This window comes from Nannospalax galili, unplaced genomic scaffold, assembly GCF_000622305.1.
Source record: "Nannospalax galili isolate Female #2095 unplaced genomic scaffold, S.galili_v1.0 scaffold418, whole genome shotgun sequence".
Classification (NCBI taxonomy): Eukaryota; Metazoa; Chordata; class Mammalia; order Rodentia; family Spalacidae; genus Nannospalax; species Nannospalax galili.
The window spans coordinates 2,087,243-2,095,139 of record NW_008342003.1 but is presented as its reverse complement, the minus strand read 5'-3'; the positions used below and the strand labels follow the sequence as shown (position 1 = coordinate 2,095,139).

General features: G+C 36.8%; 1 pseudogene; it reads left to right on the top strand.

Annotated features, from left to right (window-relative positions):
• Positions 1-2,702, top strand: part of LOC103737931 — a 100,038-nt pseudogene extending 97,336 nt beyond the window's left edge.
• Positions 2,703-7,897: the final 5,195 nt, after the last annotated feature.

The window sequence follows — 7,897 nt, the reverse complement described above, 5'->3', positions numbered from 1 at the left end:
GCTGGAGAGATGGCTCAGTGTTTAAGAACACTGGTTGTTCTTGCAGAAGACCCGGGTTCGAATCCCAGCACTCACATGGCAGTTAACAACTGTCGTAACTCCAGTCCCAGGGGATCAACAGCCTCTTCTGACCTCCGCGGGCATTACATGACTCAGGTGCACTTACCTACATGCAGGCAATACATGCATACACATAAAATAAAAATAATAAATAAGATTCTAAAAAACAAAGGAATAATAAATAAAAAGAAGAAAGAATGAGTAGTTATCAGTTATCAGAAAAAGTGATGGGGTGATATGGGAAGAGTTGGAGGGAGAGAGTGGGCATGGATTTGATCAAAACACCTTATATATATGTATGAAATTCTCAATAAATTATTTATGCAAATAAAAGAAAAAAGAAAAAAAAAGGATATATATGAGGTACAAACCAAAAAACAAACAAACCAAAAAAACTAAATTTAAAAAAAGGACAAAAACAAGTGACTTAATATATCTCTGGGAAAATGGGACATTTCTAACAACCGTTTTACTATTTCAGCTTATATATTGATGGTATAGCAGCATTCTTTAAAATTTTAAATTTATATAGCATGTTTGTGGATTAAGTGCAAACCATTACTCTTCTTGAGTGTGTGGTGTTACTCATATTTGTGGGGTTTAGCAGAATATTTAGTGTGTAAATAAGTCCTTATTGATTCTGATATGACTATATGTTTAGATTTTAGAAAATGAAATTTCTGTAAAATGAAAACACTTCTTGAGGTTAAGTATGTTTTTGAATATTTTATTTGGAGTCTGGTAAAATGGCTCAGTAGTTAAGAGTACTGGCTGCTCTTGCAGAGGAACCAAGCTTGATTCCCAGCACCCACACGGCCAAAAACAACTGTCCACAATTTAATTTCCAGGTGAATCAGACAGATTCTTCTGACCTCCACAGGCATTTCACTGTGGGTGCACTTACACACATGCAGGCAATACACTCAGACATACACATAAAGTAATTGAAAAATAAATAAAACATTTTAAATACATTTATTATTTTTATCCCATTAATTTTAAAATAATTTAAAATAATGATACATTCAATAATATATTTCAATTAAGAATTAGTAATAATAAAATATAATATTAAATATAAAAATATTTAAAATTATATTTAGTACCTTTAAATTACTTTATGTGTATGTGTGTATTGCCTGTATGTAAATTCACCTATGTTGTAATTTCTGGGAAGGTCAGAAGAGTTCATTAGATCCCCCGAAACTGGAGTTACAGATAGTTTTTGGCTGCTGTCTGGGTGCTGTGAATCAAACCTGGGTCTTCTGCAAGAGCAGGAAGTGCTCTTAATCATTGGGCCATCTCTCCAGCTCCCAAGTTTAATTAGTTTTAGTTTGCTATCCTGAGCAAAGATTTATTAAAGTCATCTTTAATTTTTTTTATTTTTCTAAATTAAGATTTTATTGTATAATTTCATGCTATATATAGACAACATGCTATACATAGTAACATTTGACAAAGTTACACTTATGTCATATTATCAAATATATAAACTGTGTTTCCATTAGCCTTCTTCTGTTTTTTATTTTTTCCAGTGGCTATAGAACCCAGGGCCTTGTGCATGCTTGGCAAGCACTCTACTACTGAATTCTAAAACATTTTGAAGTGCCTGCTATTTTCACTGAGTACTTTTCACAGTATTTTCACATTCAGTGTTTCAACTTCAATAACACACTTGAAATTTAATGGTAATACAGAAATGATACATTTTAACACAACTTTATTCTAAGCGCTTGTTTTATTTCAAGTATATTTTTCCTTTATAAGATATTTTCCTTTCTGATTAAATATTCGAGGGACAAGACTGAAAAACTGACTTTTTGCCAATTGGATAATTTTGTATATTGAAATGTCAAATTATAGGATTATTTCCTGTCCTTCTTTTGTTCTGGAAACACAATTAGATAGATTGACTCAGTTTATGAGGACAGAAGTTCACTGGCTGGATAAAGAGGCCTGAGGGTTATGGACTGGGAGCAACGGTGTCTGAATTTGATTCTTCACTGTTGTCAAGGGCTCCTTTAGGTAGAATGAAATCTCCTTCCCCAAGACTGTGAATCACACTGTGGTGAAGGAAACAGAAATAACACCTGTGTGCAGGAGAATGTCCTGTCAGAATGATCTTACACTCTGGTGTGATAGAGCACAGGACACACACTGATTACTTGGGCTTCTAGGACACAAGTCAGGATACAAGGAAATGATCCCCCGAAGAAACCAAGGTATTAGACATTTGCCGTAGTGGAAATAGTATTGTTTAAACACCAGTACTGCTTTTGATGTTATTTTACTATCAGTTTGCTTTATGGCCATTAGTATGAATGCTTCTGAACCAGTTCCTTCTACATCTGAGAGAATAGTGCTCATGTTATGAATGTAAATGCTATTCAAGATTCAGAAGGTAATATATTTACTATAATCCTCTGCAAATTCAAATAGTTTTTCTCTCAGGAAGGTTTTGAATTTAACGCCTCTCACATTTATCCTCACTTGTAGACAATCGACATGCTGTATGCTTACAGGCAATTGTGTGTCTGTGTCACAACACAAACCTTGGCGTACATTCCAGAATGTCAGGAGCACGGGAAGGTGAAATAGTGGGAAAGGCAGCAAAAGCGACCTGTGTCGCCATCTTAGCTTAAAACCTGTGGAAGTTTTCCAAAACACTGGAATCTTAATTTAGTTTTTACTTAATTCATCCTTTACCCAATTCATAGCTGTATAATTTCTATAATATGAATCACCAGAGTTTAGTAGCATATAACTGCTTACAAACAGATATATCATAAGCCGATGTTGATTCTTGACCTATTTTCCTTTTATGAGTTTGAACAATAATATTTTTATATTTTCTTTAAAGGCAATATAGAAAATTCAGGCCACCTTGGCATATAGAGCTAATCTCTGAGAATTTTGTATTGTTTTACAAAATTTAGTAAAAATTACATCAAATAATCATTTTCTGCTTTGAAACAATTGTTCATAAATATCATAAATAATATATACATATAATTAAACATGAAAGTTCATTTACAGGTCATATTCTGGTTTTACTTTATGGATGGTGCATAGCATTCCACTATTTGATACTGTGGATTAACATTTTTAAATTTAAGCTGCTGCAATGAGGAGGTTTGCATCCAGACCCTTTAAACCTCAATGATGATTCCATATGGCAAATATTAAAAGGTGGCTATGGGTTGTCAAGAACTTAAAATACTTGAAAAGTATTTCCAAACTTTCCTCTATGAGAAGTTGGTACCATTTTATCTTCCTGTCAGTAATGTATTAGAATGTCTACTATTTGGTATCATATTTAAAAAACTAAAAACAGGCAAGCCAACTGGAGTACACACTCAACTTGTGTTAGAAATATCAGGGTGTCTTCTCTTGTATTTGTATATTCTTGTAACATCAAAAAAAAAAAAAAGGCAGTAACGGCTTTCTTTTTAGGAAATGTGACATGGCTTGAATAGTGAATGCACATGTGAATAATGTCCTGTCCTTAACTTGGAGAAATCAATTTCTCTTCCCTGGGGATAATGCTTTATAGTGTTCTGCATTTGTGGACATTTGAGTTTTTTAGATACAATGTTCTAATTCCATTTCTTAAATACTGACAGTAGGTGGCTGGAGAGATAGCTTAGCTGTTAGAGCACTGACTTCTCTGTCAAAAGACCTGGGTTTGAATCCCAGCACCCACATGGAATCTAACAATGGTACATAACTCCAGTTCCAGGGGATCTGATGTCCTCTTCTGTCCTCCATGGGTAGTGCACGACACTGTTGCATTTACATACATGCAGTCATAATACTCATAAACATAAAATTAAAATTAAAATATAAAAGAAACAGTAGGAAAGCCTGCTGACTGTGCAGCATTGAGAGCAGTGTAACAGGGATAAAATTATATCACCAAATATCTCAGGTTTCACAGTTTAAATGCTTCTGTTTTCATGCCCAATCTCTGAGATGCTTAGGATTTAGCAAGTAGGAAATCAATGTTTCCTTTCTGTCATATACTTGTTGGATAAAATAATTTATAGTTGTTAAAACACTTTGGAGCAGGAGGAATGGCTCCACAGTTAAGAAAACTTGCTTCTCTTGCAGAGGACTTGAATTTGGTTTCCCAGCTCACAACTACCTGTCATTCCAGCTCCAAGATATCTGATACCCTCTTCTAGCTTCTTCAGGCACCTGCACACAAACATACACACACACAAAATAAATAAATAAATAATGAAACAATATTAAAAATAAAATAAAACCTTACCACACTTGAGTTTCCTCCCTTTGAGTGAGCATTCAGTCAAATTAGGTAGTTATTGATTGCCCCCAAGATAAGAGTGCCACTACTGCACCAATGGCATATGCTGTGCTGGCCACTGATGTGGTCATTTGGTCTTGAAGCTGGTGTTGGATCATCCATGGATGTTTTCCGTTGATGCCTTCACAGCGCTCTCCAAAGCTATGAGAGCCGCCTTCACAGGAAGTGGTTGCAGGTCAGTTGCAGCTCTATTGCTCCAAATCCTGCTTCTGAAGTACGTTCTACCTTCGGCAGTAGGTCTTACTTTCAAGTTCTGGGAGGCCATCAAGGGCTGTGGAAATAGCCTGTGTAATTTTGGGAGTCTCTTGCACCACACTGGCCAACCACACAAAGTAAGGTATCTCCTGTCTGGCACTGTTTCTTGTTGTGTAGTCTTTAGTTACATACATTGACTCATGTAGAGATAACGTATGTATGATTTGTCAGTAGGTTGTTGGACTGATATGGTTCCCTCTGGGAGAGAGCTCAAGTGTGGTATTGTAAACATAACCTAATACATATGGCTGGAGCGGTCATAGATCTTAAGAGAAAACTCCAACACTGTCACATAGCTAATGTGATTTTTTACTATGTGCAAAATATGAATTCTTATATTTACAGACAAATATCCCAGACACTAATAATCAAAGAAATTCATTTTGCACTGGTCAGAGACTATTACCAAGTACCACAACTGGTTATATATGGATATTGTCTATGAATTACCCAGACCTAAGTGACACATCTACTCTACACCTAAGTCTCATGGAACATAGAACAGGGATAATGAAGAGGATATTAATGAATCTCTTAGTTCCCAATAATGAGGCTTCCTTATGCAGCAGAGGGCCAGTAACACAAAAAGTCACAAATAGCCAAAATGTAGAGATCGAGAGTCTGCTTAATGCTGATCCTTGGACAAGATCCCTTTATTAAACTTTTCCCACCCAAGGTCAGGGACCATAATGGAAGATGGGGCAGAAAGGTTGTAAGAACCAGGGAGAGGTGCATGACCATATGGAAACAGAGTCCTACAAGCTCCTGGGAACCTGCTCATATGATTCTATGGCAATGTTTTTACCATACACAAGTCCCATACTTGAACATTGGGTCCTGAGCCGGTGCCACAGTGAGGTATCACTTCCTAAAGGTTACACAACTTCTAAACAGGGCACCAGCTCAGGACCCAATGTTCAAGCACCTGAGCTTGTAGGGGGCACTTCCCATTCAAATTACAGCAGGTAAATTATGCACTGATTCCTCCTGTTTCTGCTACATCCACTCATCAGATCATATTTTCTCTTCAAAATAACAGGATTTCAGACTTTGACAGTATTTACTGTATGTATCCCTTCCGTTTGTCTTTCATAACTTTTTGTTCTATATTTTGTTGTGGTAGGTTCCATCCCCTATTCTCTGTGATCATCTTCTCTTACAAACATTGCACTGTTTTGTTGAAGTTTCATCACAACACACACCCACAGGCACAAGATCCCAGGGGATGGGGCTCCACCAAGCTCTCAGTTGATGGAGTCAGTATGCAGAACTGATTTAAGTCAGGGAGTGTCACTTCTAGGTTGAATGAATCTAGTGTAGCATTATCTGCAACAGTCCTCAGGAAAGAGCCGGGACTGTCTGAACCTCCAGTTCACAGATATGGTCCCTACTACCCAAGGTGGGTGGCTATGGAAGAGATGCCAAAATGGAGGGCAATTTTTTTAGTATGTGCATTAATAAAATTGAGCACTAATACCCTCAAGTAACGAGATACTTTTCTGTAAAATAAGACATGACTGAGCCTAATCAAGCAATACTTCAATGATAATCCATTAGCTGAATTTTCCTATCAGTAAGCAGAGGGAGTAGGCCATCCTGACAATGAATATCCACGTGTGAAATTAGGGAACTTTCAACCTATTGTCAAAGGATAATTTCATGGAGAATAGTCCTGTCACTTTGCTGCTGGATGTTGCTTCTTATACAGCGCTGCACCATGGCACTTCTTGAAAGTTCAGTTTTTTGTATATCATCTCTTCCTTTCACTTCGCCTGAGAAGAGAACTGATTTGGTGTTGGCATTTACTAGCAGATAGAGGAGGAAGTCCTTCCTTTTGGTGCTTTGTGACCTGAATTTGTTCTTTTCCCTAACCTGATACCAACAATGTATCGCCATGATTCAGAAAGCTTTGTTCTGTATCTGTGCTCTTCCTTGGAAGTCTGAGTGGTGGGAAGAAACCACCAGTGCTGACTAGGAAACAGGAATTTGCAGGCAGCACCACTCCGTCTGCATCTGACTATGAGGTATGCATTCTCCAACTGTGCTCCAACTTCCTCTGCATGCCTTCACAACTTTGATCACCAATTCCCAGATCCAGCTGGTGTTAAGATATGGGAGGGACTCCAGGAAGCTTGGAAAAAGTGAGACTTCAAAAGTAATGGTCTCTACATAAGAGGCTTTTGTTCTCAGTGTCCTCTGGTTGAACCATGTATAGTGTTCAAGCATATGTTCAAATTTCTTCCCTATATGTAAGGACTACTGTGGTGTTTCCTGGTTGGTTTGGTGCTGCCTTGAGACTAGCAGAGGTGATCATGGCACTATACAGTAACAAATATGCAAGATATTCTCTCTCTCTCTCTCTCTCTCTCTCTCTCTCTTTCTCTCTCTCTCTCTCCTCTCTCTCCTCTCCCCCTTCTCTGTTGTCATATTCCACAGTATGGTCTGATTACATAGTTGAAGTTTCAGAGCCCTTACAGAATTCACAAAAATTTTGGATCTTTATCCTTAACCTGTTCCGTTCATGCTTATTTGAATTTACAGTTCTTAAACACACAAAGTGACCAGCAATTGGTATGTATGTGAATCTTAATTAGAATAGATTTTCTCTTCACAATCTATCCAAATCTCAGTTATTAACCATGATGGATTTATCCCTTAGCATTAAGTTAGTAAAGCATCACAGGTACACATACTAATATTCATCTGAGGTCAGGCAAAGATTTATTTTGCATGTAGAGGGTGTTGATCCATTGGGCTCCAAGGAAATCAAATTTAGTAGATTATTGAAATATTATAACTCTCTATGACATTAATGAACTCATTGATTTTTTTCATTCTAACAATATTTATTAAACTTCAATTTGAATAAAGTTTATCATTTCAGATGAAGACTCAGTATCATCAAGGTCATTTCAATGCTAGCACTTTAATTTGAGCTACAGCAAAATTATACTATATAAAATTGCTTAGTGAGATAATTCCAAGTTCTATGTACAAAACCTGTGTATTTGAAGTCTTGTTTTCATAAGGTTGTAAAGAATAAACACACTAGAACTCAAGAGAAAACAATATTAAAAATTCAATCTTTGCAAAATATCTTATTTCAGTGCCAGGATCATGAACCAATTTGAAGAAATTTCTGAAGCAAGATTTTCACTTTCACTTCATTTACTACAAAAATTTATACACCTGGGCGTGGTGGCACACGTCTGTAGTCCCAGCACTTGGGAGGCAGAGGTAGGCAGATCTCTGTGA